The sequence below is a fragment of the Leguminivora glycinivorella genome, chromosome 18 (assembly GCF_023078275.1).
Source record: "Leguminivora glycinivorella isolate SPB_JAAS2020 chromosome 18, LegGlyc_1.1, whole genome shotgun sequence".
In the NCBI taxonomy this organism is placed as follows: domain Eukaryota; kingdom Metazoa; phylum Arthropoda; class Insecta; order Lepidoptera; family Tortricidae; genus Leguminivora; species Leguminivora glycinivorella.
This window is the reverse complement of record NC_062988.1, coordinates 15,539,878-15,557,650: the sequence shown is the minus strand read 5'-3', so window position 1 is coordinate 15,557,650 and position 17,773 is coordinate 15,539,878. Positions and strand designations below refer to the sequence as shown.

Below are 17,773 nucleotides of genomic sequence, written 5' to 3'. Positions count from 1 at the left end.
GTCTGACCTAGAAAATATGCATCCATTTTTATTGCTTACTCGAACTGTATATGTATATATAACACAAATAAATCTAAATTCTATAACCCTCTCACCATCTCGCTGGCAGCTCGTCCATAGGTCAGCTGTAGAGTTGTCCCGCTACTTCCTCTAAACGTTGTCGCCGCGAATAGCCCGTCGAGCCACCTGACGCTCCCAGGTGCTGTACATCCGCTCCATCAGCTGCCCGTAGACCCAGGACAAGGCGTAAATGGTCAGGTACCCGACGACGGCGATCAGCAGAACCTCGGTCAACTCCAACCCCGCTGAAGATAGTGATGCAGTATTGTTGTTCGGTGCAGTGACAACGATGTTATCCTTTGATTGCTGTCCGCCCATCTCTCCACACAGCCAATAACAGGTTTTTCCCAAAAACTTGATTGATTAGCTACTGCTGTTTCGTTGATAGTGGTGCTTCTGGTGGTGACAGCTAACCCGTTGCCGTTGCTTCGTTCTTCATCCCAACTTCCCAAAGGGTCCACTTGTCTCGGTCGCCATGAAATAGGATAACTCCCGAGGTTACACCAAACACAGGAGCTGGGTTGGCACAGTGTATTGATCTTCGTTCTTAATCTTCTAGCCACAAGTATTTTATCCTACACTATTTATACGACTATGGTACGTGTCAGAAGAGGGAAACCACTGCCTTTTTAGTACGTGCTCTTTAAGCTGAGCCATCTATATCTACAGACGTGTAGATATGAGATTCAGCCTATCACACTCGACGTGCTGAACTCGCTGAGTCGCCTGCCTGGTGCCTGGCTGGTGCCGACTCCAATCCATCGCCAAATCCCGTAGTCATCTTCAGTACGCTCCAGCCATAACCAATCTCGCCGTGATAAAAGCACTGGTTGGTACACGGAGAATAACTTGGTAGTCCATTTTCACCAAAAACTACCCGTCGTTGGTGCTCGATACATCCAGCTATCCGCATCATCCTCTGCGTCCTCGTCGTCCATGCTTCCAAGTGCTCAAAGCAACTCTCTACGTCACGGTCGGTGTCACAAAGCCACGGTCGCCATGAAATAGGCTGAGAGCCTGGGAGTTGGCTGATGGAAACACTAGTTAGTTCTGGTGTATAGGTGTAATATATTCTACCTATCTCCTAATACTCCTCTCCAGTCAAGTCCAGATACATTGTGCTTGTGTTTATATACAGTTAACCTACGTGCTGAGAGGCAATCCCTTATCGTATGGAGAGGTGGTTTATCTGTATTCAATCACTACTACGTTGTCTACGTGATCAACGTGTAGGAATGTCAGTTTGTCTTTATTTGATAGTACATGCCTATTATATACATGTTTGGGTTGTCGCTGACCAAGCAATATGCGTTATGTCGCAGTAAACCATTGTGGCTAAATACGTAAAGTGACTAATATGCCATTACACCATCAACAAGAGCTCAGTCAGTTCCAGACCCGCCGAAGCTAACGATGCGGTGTTTCGTCTGCTGGCCGCCCATTTCCGAAATCACAGTCTCCAAGTCAATCAAGAAGCTGAGTGGTCATTAAATGGTGCTGGCCTGCTGGCGATCTTTCTTGCTGCTTTAGTTCGCCGCAGTCACCTCGTCCTTAACACTCCCGGGGGTCCTCTTCATGCCCACGTTCCTCTGTCACGGTCATCGTGAAATACTTAGGTTCGGTTAGATAAAACAGTAAAATCTCCTAACTAACCAATGTTCCTCATTATACGTTAAAGTAATTAGACCTTAAAAACAGAAACACCAGATATACACGTGTGGGTTGTCGCTGACCAAGCAATATGCGTTATGTCGCAGTAAATCATTGTGTTACTGCTAAACTGTGCTAAACTGCTAAATTTCGTCGATAATACCGACGCCAACGAACGTACCAAAACTGGTTGTCCGCGGACAGGCAGTAGTCAACGAACATCAGCTGCCCATCAGCCGAATTGACGCCCAACTCGGCCATAACAGCTTGAACAGCTGGTCCAAGCCGGGCACGGGATTGAAAGGGCACAACACGGGGTGCATAACTTGTGCCCCGAAAGCGCTAATATACTGAACGGCGCCCTGAATATGCCGCACCGCCGTCTAATACAATGGGAATGTTATTAGGGCAGCTTCCATGGGAGTTTTTAAAAACAAGACTCAAAATTGACACCACTTGTTTATTGTCCAGCACCACTGCATTATTACAGTTTCTATACTAACCTAATTTACCTAGGTAAGTAGGTACATACTTTTATAAACTAATAGATATGACGTCAATCCGTCGTAAGTAGTACTCTCCTAAGTAAGTAGTAATCCTCGTAGTCTACGCGCGAGCATTGCTCAGCTACCTACATACTAGTGCTAGCGCTGCATAATATAACACAACGTCGTATGCGGCCGCGAAGTAGATCGACCAATCACGGGCCATCTCAAACGTCGGGTCCATGAATACTCTAAACAACTACATTTCGCAATGGGATAACAATTAATAAGTGTAATCACAAACCTGAAGACACCAACACCACCCATTTAGGTATTTTCCTTATTCCCAATTACCTATTAGTGAGGTCATGATCATTTGATGATTGTTCAACGAAAGTGGGTTCAAAGGAACGAGATTCGGCGAGTAAAAGTCACCTTTGTCGGGTTAACTTAGACTGATTTATTATTACGAACTGTGTGCTTATATACAGAATTAATTATCGAAGTATACACACATTATCTGCATAAGTTCAGCGCGTGAGTTGACGAGTGTTTAACTATCGTCACGCGCTGATAATATTCTGCTGACCGCCATAGTGAGGCCACTTAAAAACTGTTTTATTAAACGGTACTTTGTAAGACGGCTATATGGGTCTGCCAATCTAACTTAGTCCACAGCCAGTCTAGTTCTAGCCCTGACCATGTCACGTACCTTATAGACCGCTGGCGCTGGGTGACAGTTCGTGTGACAATATTACACCTTTTCCGAAAGTCCCTTCACAGCCAGGGTGGCAGAAGAAAAAATTAAACGGTTATTACTGGTTTACATTTTTTCTGAAATCAAAGTCAAATAAAGTTAAACTGGGTCGTCGGCACGCGGCGCCTTCACCCTCTACCTAGCGGGTGTCCCGAATCCTGCCCGTTTTTCGCGTTCCACGGTCGTCGGAGTGGGATAGTTTCTGGTAGCGGAATGCTCACTGGTGGGTAGGTACCTGACCGGCTGACTGCGTCCGCGATGACCGCGATGCCGGTATAAATGATGTGTGCTCACGAGCGGCGTGACCTGCGTTAGTGGTGGCTTGCTTGTACGTTGGTGTCTTGTCTTGTCGATGTCTTCTCCCTCAATAGTGATGCCAACCTTCCTCGCTGATTCCGTTCTTAACATTTTTCGGGTTGATGACGATGATAGTTCCCTCGCAATATTGCTTGATGGTTGCTGCGTAGACGTAGCTTTAAGGTCTGACTGCGTAGATTCCACACTAATTCGGAGTGGCAAGGGTCGCAATGCAATAATACAAAGGATTGTTGTCGGTAAGAACGTTTATTGACAGTGCGTACCTACTTTATTTATACACAGGTTAGCCGCCTCGTATCCCGCATTGTATCGACAAGCAATATGAATTTATGTTACAGTAAACCAAAGCGTTAGATACTGCTAAACACTGAAAGTGGCTAATTGCCATATTACACCACGACGATCACAGTAAAAACTTAATGGAAGAGGTCAGTTCATTCAGTTTCTCTGGCTGTTGAATTCCGTTGTCATTGTTGTAATTGATTTGGTCCCTGCAGCTCTGAATGCCCATATTGGCCGACGCTGAGCGCTATTGACGGCAAATGTGCGACTGTTGCCGGTGAGGGTGCAATAACAGGTATATGATATTACAGATGAGGATGGGCAGAGTCACGGGACTGACGCCGCGTCTTGCGTGAGCGACGAACCCGCGACGGCGACGCGATGCGATGCGATGCGACGAAATCAAACCTTCTATCTCTATAGAAGTGTCTTAGGTGGGCGACGGAACGCGACGGCGATGCGACGCGACGAACTAGCGATGAACATGCGAATGTTAAGCGACGCGATGCGACGCGATGCGATCAAACCGCTGTGTTTATATGGGAGTGTCTTGCGTAAGCGACGGCCCGCGACGGCCCGCGACGGCGATGCGACGCGATGCGATGGCGATGGGCGCGCGATCAAGCTATTTGATTTTTAGAAGCAAATTCAATACGTAGAGAGGTCGGACTAGAGAAATAACGATTGATTACTAGTCTCACATTTCATTCTTTATATTTTCTTATAATAAAAATTCAAAATATTCAAATTAACATAAGTTGACCAAAGGAGTAATGTGCCTAAAAAGTAAGGAAATTATTACAACTTTTGTAACTTGTATGACAGTCTTTGATTATGTGCACGGTGATACGTGATTGTCTGCGTAAAATATTAAAATTTAAGTGTGAACTAAAAATATGAAACACTAGTGCGATGACCTTGCGATATTTATTTATTTATTTATTTATTATTCAAATAAGTTACACAGCATAACAGTAAAAACTAAGGCACTGTGAAACTAAAAATAAAAAAAGAACAATATATATAACATATTAAAAAAAATACAAAACAGAGAGAAGAAAAAAAAATACAATATTCTATTTAGGCGACGACGTAACAACTATATATGTACTAGCACTTGACGTTGGTCAATAGGATCACAAAATTAACTAGATATTACAACGGGCTCGTAGCCTAGCGGTGTCGACGTCTGGACGCCGCGCCAGCGGTGTGAGTTCGAACCTCGGCTGAAGCGTGCTTTTGCAGTTTTATTTTTGTTTCTTTTATTTTCTATTATTTGATTGTTTACTTTTTTATTTTTTCTACATTTTTATTTTTAATAACTCCGGCTTTTATATTAACAAGGAAAGGTACTCATACAAAAAAAATATAATTAGACTACTCATTAAGGGGCGTGTAATTCCTGCGATTCCTGCATATATTACAATCACGCCTGTATCCCGTAAGGGGTAGGCAGAACACATGAAACTACTAAAGCTTCAGTGCCACTCTTGGCAAATAAGGGGTTGAAAGAAAACGAAACTGTGACATTGCAGTGACAGGTTGCCAGCCTCTCGCCTACGCCACAATTTAACCCATATCCCACAGTCGCCTTCTACGATACCCACGGGAAGAAAGGGGTGGTGAAATACTTAACCCGTCACCACACAGGCAACTCTAACTCTCTGTAACTCTTAAATAATAATATTATCCTAAACCAGAACTTCTTGTTGCCATATAAAAAAAAAACACATATAAGACATACCTTTGTGTCGATAGATATTTTTCAGTACAGATGGTGTTTTTTTTACGCACTAGTGCGAGAAGTGGTTCATTATATGCCAGGTCGAAACTTCGGAGGCTCATCTGTACTGAAAAACGTCGTACGATACACGTGCGAAAAGGAAATTCGTAACTCGTGTCGATTTAAAACACTCCCTTCGGTCGTGTTTTAATTTATCGCCACTCGTTTCGAACTTCCTTTTTTACGCACTTGTATTGTAATGTACTATTTTAAAGCACATAAAATTCGAATAAAATACACTGCTGACACGGGCACGCTCACTGCTCAGTCTGCGCCCAGCGCTCATAGACAACGTAGGTCACGTTCGATCGTCCGGCGCACCGTGCTCTTGTAAGCATAAGCAGCTAGATAGTTCCGAGAAGTGCTGTATAGTTTAGGTACTGCGACTAAACAAATCTTGATCTTGTTGGTGGCAAACAGGCATACGGTTCGCGTGATTTTTACACATGCAATTTTATCCAAGAAATTTTACTTGAAATCTGATGAGAGTTTGAATTATTATTATATTTCGGGACCAGGGGACCGATTTTTGAGTCTCACGCGTTCGAATTCAGAAAATTGTCACTGAAAATACTAAGCCATTCACTGTTTTCAACCGGTATTTTAGTGACAAATCCCATATGTAAGATTCAAAAATCGGCCCCCAGGATGAGGTTCTGGTTCTCATGGTGGAGTCAGGATATGGTCAACAAAACTGCTATTTTACTCATAATAATTCCACTATGTTTGGGCTCATTACATTTGGGCAGATGAGCAGCGTCGATCTCGATGATGTCCAAGGTCACATGATCGAGTCAGGAAATGGATAACAGAACTGCTATTCTACTTATCGTAACTCGACCATGTTTGATCTCATTAGCCGGGCCAATAACACATGTAATTGTTTTCACACAGCTCAGCTCTTTGAAACTGTTTATTTTAAGTTACTTACAATTTAAGTAGGTACCATATAATAGTAATATATTCCTATCTCTTGTAAACTTTACAAAAAAGTTGACACATAAAACCAAAAGAATTGTTACTAGCAATTAAATTCAAAACTATCAAGATTATTCTTGCCTGTGTATTGCGTTATCGGTGGCTCGCGTACCGAGCGCCAACGCCATCTATCAATGGCTATTTCACGAAATTGATGAACGCTCTAAGGAATAAGGGCTCTTAGTGTAGTGGTTATGCCAGTCGACACTAGATGGCAGCATTAAAAAACACTGGGTTACATTGTATGACATTTTTAGGGTTCCGTAGTCAACTAAGAACCCTTATAGTTTCGCCATGTCTGTCTGTCCGTCCGTCCGTCCGTCCGTCCGTCCGTCCGTCCGTCCGTCCGTCCGTCCGTCCGTCCGTCCGTCCGTCCGTCCGTCCGTCCGTCCGCGGATAATCTCAGTAACCGTAAGCACTAGAAAGCTGAAATTTGGTACCAATATGTATATAAATTACGCCAACAAAATGCAAAAATAAAAAATGGAAAAAAATGTTTTATTAGGGTACCCCCCCCTACATGTAAAGTGGGGGCGGATATTTTTTTTCATTCCAACCCCAACGTGTGATATATTGTTGGATAGGTATTTAAAAATGAAGAAGGGTTTACTAAGATCGTTTTTTGATAATATAAATATTTTCGGAAATAATCGCTTCTAAAGGAAAAAAAAAGTGCGTCCCCCCCTCTAACTTTTGAACCCTGTGTTCAAAAAATATGAAAAAAATCACAATAGTAGATCTTTATAAAAACTTTCTAGGAAAATTGTTTTGAACTTGATAGGTTCAGTAGTTTTTGAGAAAAATACGGAAAACTACGGAACCCTACACTGAGCGTGGCCCGACAGGCTCTTGGCCGGTTTTTTTCATTTCAACATTAAGTAAATAGCATTCGGTGCACGTGGAATTAGGTACAAATTATAATAATTATATTGATAACACTGTTTTGTTTGAGTCTGGACTATTTATTTGATGATCCCGTGTTCACGAGTTTTTGTTTTGTGTGTAAATAATGTCGGACACTGAATTGTTTATTAGTGCCGTGCAGGAACTAATTCAACTATCTCCACTTAATTCGTTGAATTAAAATAAATCACGTTAATTCGTCGCTCAGTTTTGCCGTGAAGGACGGACAAATAAATAGACACACACACACTTTCCCGTTTATAATATTAGTATGGATTAAAATAAACATTAAGTTAATAAAAACAAAATGCAGTATTATTGTGTGCTACTTAAAACTTTCCTTGTTAGTATAAAACCCGGAGTTCTTAAAAAGAAATAAGAAAGTAGAATCTTAGAGAAAGAAATAAGCAGGTAAACAAAATCAAATAATCCATACTGATAAAAATTGGAAAGTGTGTGTGTGTCTGTTTGTTTGTCCGTCTTTCAAGAGAAGCCGCGGGCAAAAGCGAGTAGAACATAAAAGAAAAAAAGTAAATAAAAATGCAAAAAGATTGCGTGAGCCGAGATACGAACTCACGACACTCATGGCGCAAGGATTCCACCTAGAAGTCAAACCCGCTAGACCATTTGCACATTGTGAAACACGGCGAATCTTGTGATTCTAATCACCAAATTCCAGTGCTAGTGCGGCGAAGTTTCGCGCGATGGATATGCGATGACCTTGAGCCATCGCCGTCGCATCGCGTCGCGTCGCGTCGCGTCGCCCGTCGCTCACGCAAGACAGAGCGTTAGTAGCATTGAAACAATCTCCAAAGGTGGAATAAGTAGTAAACCTTTACTTTGTATGTATTTATACATGTGTGGGTTGTCGGGACAACGCAAACGAGACTGTAATATTATAGTTATAGTAAACGATTGGTGACCTCAATAATAATTGACGATTATTTTATAAAACACATCTATTTATACAATCAAAATGCATTTCTGCTGCAGTAAACCAAAAAGTTACTGTTAAACAACGAAAGCGGTTAATTACCATATTCATAATTACAGAACTAATACTTTCAACAGAATGAAATGCTCGGGAGAACATACCTACATGAACGTCCCTGCGCGAACTGCGTGCTGATCCTATTTTGCTGTGTTGTGTTGTAGGACTTGTAGGATTAGCAATCCAAGCGGAGCCCACTCCGATGAAGGAATCCATAGCTGAACTTCGCTTACCTAATAAAGTTTCATATTTTAGCCTCTGCACTCTGGTTCTTGCCAAGGAGAAGCGATAGGTATATATCTACTCAGAATGTTATGAGCTTACAATTATTATTGATTGTACATGAATGGTTCAACCATTAACCTAAATAAAATAGAATTTAAAACACCACATAAAATAAGTACTCTTTTATTCTTTGTGTCATGGCTTACGTTTTTTACGTTACGAACTCACGACAGAGGTTGACGTAGGAAAAGTTTGGACTCTTAATTAAAATGCCTACCTAACAGAACTATTATAATATTTTCTGCAACAACTATAAGTTATTTTATTACAATATACTTAAATAATTAATTTTAGAGGCTTCTGGCTAGGTATATAGAATCCGTAGAATATGGCAGATTTGTTATTTTCACTGACTCCGACTCTCGAAGCTCTCTCCAGTGTGTAAATATTATTGAGTGACATGCTACATAGTATTTTAGACTAAGCTCGTTATATAAAGATTATAAAAAAACTCTCCCATTTTGACCTGAGAAAAGCAGATTGCATAATTTCAATTCATGCAATTATCGCGCCCAATATTATTATTGCTGTACATTACTTCGCTTATTTTGCCACCTTGCAACACTGTCGGTTATTGTCAATGACGTCAACTCAATGTCATCCCAACATTCCCAACCCAACCCAAACCCAAACCGCCCATACCACTTCAACCTTCAACCAGCCGATTCAGTTCAGATTGTAATTAATTTGTATTGTACAATTTGTACATGACGGACGAGGTCGCAAGTAGTGGTACAACGCTCTTATCATTCTCATTAAATATGTTCGTGTTTAATCATTCACGCGAAATCTGTTCTCGGAGACACGGCTTTATTTTGTTCCTGCCTGCCTTATTTCATACTGCAGTAACATAGAGCAATCAACAGGTACGTTTACATCGTTGGCATTATACTATTTATACTCTACCTAAATCTGAGAGTCTGAAAATGAAACTTGAATCTCGCAACACAGAATGGCTACTGGAGTACTGGCTCTTTCAACTCTTCATATCCCACAATATTATAAGCGCTGTAAGTGTAGATATATTACAGTTTTCTTTAGTAATTGCATAGCTACATTAATTTCTGGGATTGTAACATTGTAATAATTTCGTTTATTTATAGATTATAGATGATTAATATGGTGATTTTGTATGACAGGGTTGTGCTATAGTGAAAGTAGCTTACAACAGTTCAATTTCGTTTATTTTAATGGTTCTTTATTGAGTTCTTTTTATTTCACACATATTAAGTTTACAGTAAATACCAAAACACATTAATAATAATTAATTAATTTTGACGACCGGTTTGGCTCAGTCGGTAGTGACCCTGCCTGCTAAGCCGCAGTCATGGGTTCGAAGTAAGGGCATTTATTTGTGTGATGAGCAGAGATATTTGTTCCTGAGTCATGGATGTTTTCTATGTATATAGGTATTTGTATATTATATATATCGTTGTCTGAGTACCCATAACACTAGCCTTCTTGAGCTTACCGTAGGACTCAGTCAATCTGTGTAAGAATGTCCTATAATATTTATTTATTATTATTTATTATTTATTTTCTATGTATATAAGTATTTGTATATTATGTATATCACCTTCTTGAGCTTACTGTGGTCAGAGTACAAAGCTGACATTGTTTTGTTGATAATAATTGGGCAGTAGGCACGATAGTAGCCTGTACAGTCAACCAATTGGAACCCACTCTACAACCATGTCAAAATGATAAGCAGTTAAGAGATTTCTTACAATCTGATTTATAATGTCACAATGACATAGTTCTACAGTGGCCTAGGGTTCCAATTGGTTGACTGTACAGTATGCTAGTTAGTATTCGTCAGAAGACTAGAAAATGGCAGCCAGCACGTAAATCAACTGGACTAACAGCAACCTGGACCAAATGAGAGCCAGACAAACGGCTAACATTTTTTTTTTATATTTACCTTGTGTATTCTTTTGTTACAGATTTCAAGATATCCACGAAGGGAAACATCTGCAGAGTCAAAACACTAACAAGAAGGAGAAGGTCATTAATAATGAAAAATAGAAAACACCAGAACTGTCCTGAAAAGACAACTTTAATTCTCATTATGTCGAAATGTTGAGATATTTGATAACATTATCGTGAAGATACCACTGCCTCAGCTGCCTGCCTGAACCACAGTAGTGAAACCGCTATACTGTTAAAGTGGCAACTCTCTGCAAAACTTAGTATATCAAAGAAGCTGTTCTGTCAGCAGTGAATAATTAATATAAAAGAAAATTGGCAAAAGAAATATTGACCTATTGCAATGGAAACATATTGTTCTGTCAGTAAATATCATTAAAAAAAGCTGTTTTGTCAGCAATGAGAATTAAAAAAGAGCTGTTTTGTCAGCAATGAGAATTAAAAAGAAGAGTTGTTTTGTCATCAATGAGAATTAAAAAAAAAAAAGAGCTGTTTTGTCAGCAATGAGAATTAAAAAAATAGCTGTTTTGTCAGCAATGAGAATTAAAAAAAGAGCTGTTTTGTCAGCAATGAGAATTAAAAAAAGCTGTTTTGTCAGCAATGAGAATTAATAAAGCTGTTTTGTCAGCAATGAGAATTGGAACAAAACAACAATTTTTCTGTTTGTCGTTCAGCAAGCTGGATTATGATCTTTATCCTCATTCTTAGTCTTTGACAGTCATGGAGCACTTGTTCAAAAACTCTTTTAAATTGGATTAATTTTGTTATAAAGCTCTCGGATGAAATATGGTCATGAGATTAACATATTATGTGCGTCAACACATTGTTGTATTTTGTCTTTTTTTCTTTCGTTGTAATGTTGCTCTGGGTTTGTTTGTGTCTTTAATTAAATCCAGTAGTCAATAAAACCAAGACATTTCGAATAAAAAATAAATACTGGAGTGTTGGTGTTACCATGTTGTTGTTGTCGAACAGTCATTAATGATATGATAAATAATATTCTGGGAATTATAGTATATTATATCCGACTTATGAAAAAATAAAAACCATAAGGTTACTAAGGGAAAGATGTGACATGTAAAATGTTTAATTTTCATATGGGAACAATCACTGGGGTATTATCACAAGGTCATATACATTGGCTTTTTTGGTTTGTTAGTTTTTTTGGAATTTTGTCAAGAGCTGTTTGTTCTGTCAGCAGTCAAGATTCTATTTTAATATGAATAATATAATTCTCAGTCGATCACTAGTAATAAGGTTTATCAGGAAATAATGTTTTAGAAATGATGCAATAAAAGCAATTGTTGGATTTTTTATTATTTTTACAAATGCAAAAAAAAAAACTGTTCAGTCACTTGAAATGGTGTCAATATTAGTTTCACCATTCATAAATTGAAATAATGAAAATAAAGTAATTGGTTTTGTTTTGTTGATCAAAATTCTAAGTAAGCTGTTCTGTCAGCAGTAGACATTTAATTTTGATATCATTCTTCGTCTACCACAAGTAACAAGGGAACAATAATGTGAGAAAAATGGGAAATTATGTAACAAAAGTAATCGTAGCAAAATTTATTTTACAATTTCTATAGTATTTTTAAAATATGACTGTTTTTGTCAGTCATCTAATTCTTTGAACATTAGTTGCAACACATTGCTTTATCTTTGGATTTGGTTCAGTTATATCAAGTAAAGAAATCATACTTACATCCGAAAAGGTAATCAAAATAAGGTAAATGGTTTTATTTTTTCTGTTGATCAAAATTGGGCTACTAAAAGCTGTTCTGTCAGCAGTCAACATTTAATTTCAATATTCTATGTATACATTTACAAATAATACAAATTCTTTATTCGTCGAACATAGGTGTATATGATGGTTACAGGTATATATTCTTGTTTCACTATGTACAAAACAAATATTTACAACAGAATGAGATGTCAACAATAAAGTTATTAAATAAATTGAATTGAATTAGAACTACAGGTATACAATAATAATTTCTTAGAATTAATTAATTAATAAGCTACAAAAATTAGTCAAGGTTTTCAGTTAGAAATTCATGGCAAGAATAGAAAGCCTTGCTGACCAAAAATTCTTTAACGGACTTTTTAAATAATGTTATGTCACATAATCTCTGTATATGCTCAGGTAGCTTGTTGTACACTCTGGGGCCATGCCAAGGCGCTTTTTGACAATAGAGCAGTTCGTGATGGATGTGATCACACCATGTTTTGCAAACGTTGACTGTTCAAAGGTTTAAATATATCTGGATGATTTTTTACAAATACGACGAAGAGTCAATATTTTTAAGTTTACGAAATATGGCTTACATGATTCTAAGGGTGGTAGATGATGGATCGCTCCACATACGTAGATTTGAGCGATCTAGGCGGCCAAAAACATTTTAGCATCTTATAATAATCAAAAAATAGGGAATTATTTATTAAAATAATAATATTTTCTTGAAATTAAATATATTTTGGAATGAAATACAAGAGGTATTTACATAAAATCGACTTTATTAGAAAAATGTACTAAAATTAAATAAGTCAATTAACTACTACAACATAATTCATTCTTTCGTATTACTATATTAGTAATTATACAATTTACAAATATTTTTATCATAATACTTTACAAATTTATATACTACAATATAATTATATAGATAAGAAACAAAAATTTTCCTAAACTTAATAACTTAAAACACTACAAACAGGCTAAAAGTAATGATTATTTTACATCTCCAGGCAGTAAAAATTCGATGGCTTCGCGAGAAAAAGCTTTACTTGAGCGTTTTTTAAAGTCCTCATACTTGAAACAAGAGGATCGGATGTGAGTAACAGTCTGTGATATATGAAAATGTTGACGGTATGAGCGAAAATGCTTATTACGAGCTTCTGCGGCTTCTTCTGACAATTGGCCAATGGGTAATATGGCGTTCTCTACAATTTTGAACAAGACCACCATGGATCAAGATTTTGTGCATTAAATGGAGTCATGGGGTTTGCCATTCGTACTTTTCAACATACAATCTTTGCCGTGGCCAAGGCATATTCGTCATATTTCTCTACATTAATTTTATGTCCACTTGAAATAACTTCTAAAATCACTTTTAATCTGTAAATTAGTTCATGCGAATCAATCCCTGTAATTTTCAGCGGCAAGATTCCGTGTTTTCAAAAAAATCGGCGACTGGTATTGCATCATTAGTATTACACACAAGTTAGCTTTAGGTAATATTCTATCAATAAGCCCGTTTCGGTCCGAAATCTGTCTTGTATTTCAGTTTTCCTCTATTTTCTAACTCCTTCTCTTCTTGTGTTTTTCTTTCTCTGTGTTTTTTCACAGAGGAGCCTATATGCTAAATGTAAAATGCTTTCCGAAAAGCCGTATTCTTGCATGCAACACTGATATCCCAAATTCTAGAGCTTCAGGACTAATAGCACTGCTGTTAAGACAAGTCGTTGAAATTTTTGGATGTTTCTCCGCATATATAGCATTTAACAAAGTAGATTTAGTGTTCGTGGCAGCGGTTAGTACATACTTTGCCATCAACCATTGTCATTTTGAAAATATGTTTTGTATGTAAATTGATTGGTATTCAAATTAACTTTTGTTGGAGTAAGTGACTGAGGTAGAACTTCAACATAGTTTATTTCTTCCGTAGTAACATCCGTAGATTCTTTCACTGAAACCGAAATCAACGAAGGGGTTGGATTTCAGCTACAAACCTTTTTGTGCTCTTCTGCCACAAACAATTTGCAACGGCACGAAGCAAACTTATAAATAGTTTGCATCGGAGTCTGCATCCTCAACTAAATCTTTTTGTTTAAATCGTGACTGTTGAGATCCGTCACAACCCCATTTTACTAATAATCTTTAAAGACTGTCTTTCCATATCATTAAGGGTTAGCAAGACATCTTCAAGATACATGGACAAACTACAACGGTATGATTGATTAGGCTTTGCAACTCCATTTCTGCGGAGATACCTGCAACGGACTTACTGGGTAAATGCATGCTTACTTTTCCTTTAATAATAAATCGTAACAATAGGAAATGCACTCAGGTTGGTGGCTCGTATTATTTCATACTGTCGCCGAGTAAGATCGGCTTCTATAAACATCTTTAGGGCTTCGCCATGAAGTAGTCAAATGGGGCGATGGCTTCATTTTCCTTGTAATACGCTTTCTTGTATTCAGTGGCTCGGCTTGGACAATTTGTTATTTCATGAGCGCTTTTGATGCATCTTTTTTCCATCTTTAAGGGTAATAGTAACTTGTAAAAAGCATAGTCGATAACTTCTTTGTCTTTACAGTAGCACTAATTTCCTCTGTCTTCCTTCTGTTTCGTTCACTCGAATCCTTAAATGATTTAGATGGGCGTCCTTGCCGATTGGACGTTTCAATTCTGAAATCTCAAAAGTTCCTTCTAACCAAACCCGATTATTCTTTAGAAAGACTTCTTCAGGTCCTTTGTGATTCTTGTCTCATTTATCTTTTGGCCTGAGATTTAAACATGAAAATTTTATGTTTAAGGCTCTTGTTACTTTCTTCGCTGTACCCATATGTCTCAAGAAGATAATTTTTCTGTCTCCAATTTTTCACGTAAACTTGGTAAATTTCTGATCTCTGCATCTTCTCAAACAAATATTTGCGTGTTACCACTTTCACACCAGATGCACACTAGACGACCCCTGTAACAAAATAAGTACTTATTACCGGAGGTGGAAAAAAAATAACATTTTTAGTAATTCATTCAGAGTAGATTTCAAAGTAACTTTTTTTGCAATAGGCAGTATCTAGCAGAAACTATTATACATATCGTAATTCAAAATATGTCCTCAAATGAATAAAAGAAAATATAAAAGCTTAGACGGACTTAGAAATATTTCAAAAACAGCTTTTCAAGTTTGAAATCACTCAAAATTTCCTTTAAAAAATAGTAAAGTTTGAGCATCAATTTTGTACAATAAACAAGCAAAATGTACCTTATGTATATGTATAAAGTGAAAGATATTTACCTGAAATATTGGAATCCATCACTGTTTTTACACTGAAAACTTAAAAAAAATGTTCTGACCTGTTTAACACGTTCAAGTTAAAGGCACCGATAATTGATACGTACACTGCGAGTGACGACCTAATTTCAGATTACTTGTTGACCGCACAAGCTGTTATCAAATGAGGGAGTAGGGGTGGGGATAGTAATGATTCTCTTTTCTGCCAGTTGTTAGGTTTTTTTCTGCATCGTTTAAAGGTTCGATCTTGCGTGTGCTCCGGGTAATCCATTTTTTATTTGAAATTACGCATCCTATAGCTGTACCCCGAAGCTTGGTCCGTATAATGCGCGGCATGTTGTGATATAAAGTTATGTTCTTCATGGCCATCTTCCTGTTGCTGTTCTGGCTGGTTGTGGTTTTCTCGTTGTTTCTGGTCTTGAAAGTTCCTGTTGGTCTGGCCTCTTCGGTCCGCTTTGAAGGTCTGACGTGCGTATCTTGAAGGTTCTTTATTGGTTCCGGTGTGGCAGGGTCGCCCTGCAATATTACTGGATTGTTAAAGTGCAGCAGAGCTAAACCCAAGTAGTGGCTAATTCTCTTTATTCAATTAACTTATGGCGTATATTAATACATGTATGTTATAGCTGATACTGATTATGTTGCAGTGGACCATGTAAGTGCTTACTGCTAAACACTGAAAGTGGCTGATATGGCCATTACAGAATCTTTGCTTGGTTATTTGTTTCTGAAGTTTACATATGTTTGCCGTCTCTGGGCTTATATAATGCTCTTTCCGCGTTTTGCCGTCTCAAATCCCTATAATCGACACTTTAAAGATTATAACGTTTTTTCGCCAGTCTTCTTTTGTACCAACAAGATAGGACTGGCATAAGACGAATTAGATTCACATATCTATATCAGCATCTATAATTTCTGAACCATCGTGCGTACTAACTCCCGTTCCATGGATAAGACAATCTATAAGGACGGTATACAACGGGCTGTTTATCTGTCAATTCTATTTCCATCTGAACTACATTTTGTGAAACCTAAATCTTTAAATTATTTGAGAAAGAAGCTTCATGTTTCTTTAAAGTTTCCATCTTTAATTTTTGCTACTTCATCATCACAAAGACCTTCACTAACTATTTAAATCTGTACAAGAATCATCTACAAGGTTGAGGGATTTTACATTAAGAGCAGAAATTTGTTGTTGTAACACGAGTAATCAGTTCCCCTTTATGCAACATGTGCGATGTATCAGTATTGTTTTTGAATCTAATATGCCGCATTCACCATAGTGCGTGCAGCACATTTTCCATAGTTGTACTCACCCGGTAAAATGATATAATTGAGCATTAGGTTTCCCGCGCAAAAAACAACCTTTTACATATAATGTCAAACCTGAATAACCTGTATCTTGACTTCACTTGGATAACAATCATTTTGTTTGGTAAAATATTTGTGTCTCCGAGTAATATAAGCTGTAATTTGATGGGAACCCTTTTTCAATAATAAGGGAATAAATCGAAAGTTTTTGTAATAATTATTCCAGGTTTTTCTGTAAAACGGATGACCTACTAGTACTGGATATTTACTACTAAGGTTTGCCTATCAGCACACTCCCCCTGAAAAGTCATGTAATTAATCTAATAAGTATAAACCATAAAACAATCAAAATAACATCAGTCAATACCCACATCTAAATTAAAATACAAAAAAAAACTTTATATAGGCACCTAAACTTGTTTTCCTGTCCTCTCGAATGAGCTTCGCCGTGCTGCTTGACTGCTCCCAGCCGCTGTACAGGTGCTTCTTCACTCTCTCGTATGCATCCGGGACATAACGTAAAATAACATGAAGCCACTATCACCACCAACAAGATCTAAATCAGTTCCAGACCCGCCGAAATGCCAACGATGATGTTATTATTAGGCGCAGTCACAATTCACGTTGTCCTTCGTCTGCTGGCCGCACATTTCCGGAAAACCCCAAATCAATCAAAGAAGCCCAGTAGGCAAATGGTGCTGGCGATCTTCCTTGCTGCCCTGAAAGCTCGCCGCAGTTGCCTTGGCTTTAACACTCCAGGGGTCCTCTTCATCGCCCATTTCCTAGGCCACAACTTGTGACGCACTGGCTAGGGTCGCCATTTGTTGCCACTTTCGAAAGATTCGAGAGACATTATTAGTTCACGTCTTCTTTGTCAGTACCGCAATGCGTTATTGTTAATTAAACAGAGCATTTCCCTGACCCGTCTTGCCTCAATTCACCTGCTGGCCGGATTTTCGCGCCAGATATAGCTTCTTGATTTTTATGTAGCTGCTTCAAGTGCAGGTGTAACATAATAGACCCACA

At 38.2% G+C, this 17,773-nt stretch overlaps 1 long non-coding RNA gene across 1 annotated transcript; it reads left to right on the top strand.

The window, feature by feature from the left end:
- The first annotated feature begins 9,252 nt into the window (after nt 1-9,252).
- On the top strand, nt 9,253-11,057 carry LOC125235959. The gene is made up of 2 exons (XR_007178145.1): nt 9,253-9,358; nt 10,436-11,057. It is a non-coding gene; the product is annotated as an uncharacterized LOC125235959 (long non-coding RNA).
- The last annotated feature ends 6,716 nt before the right edge of the window (nt 11,058-17,773 follow it).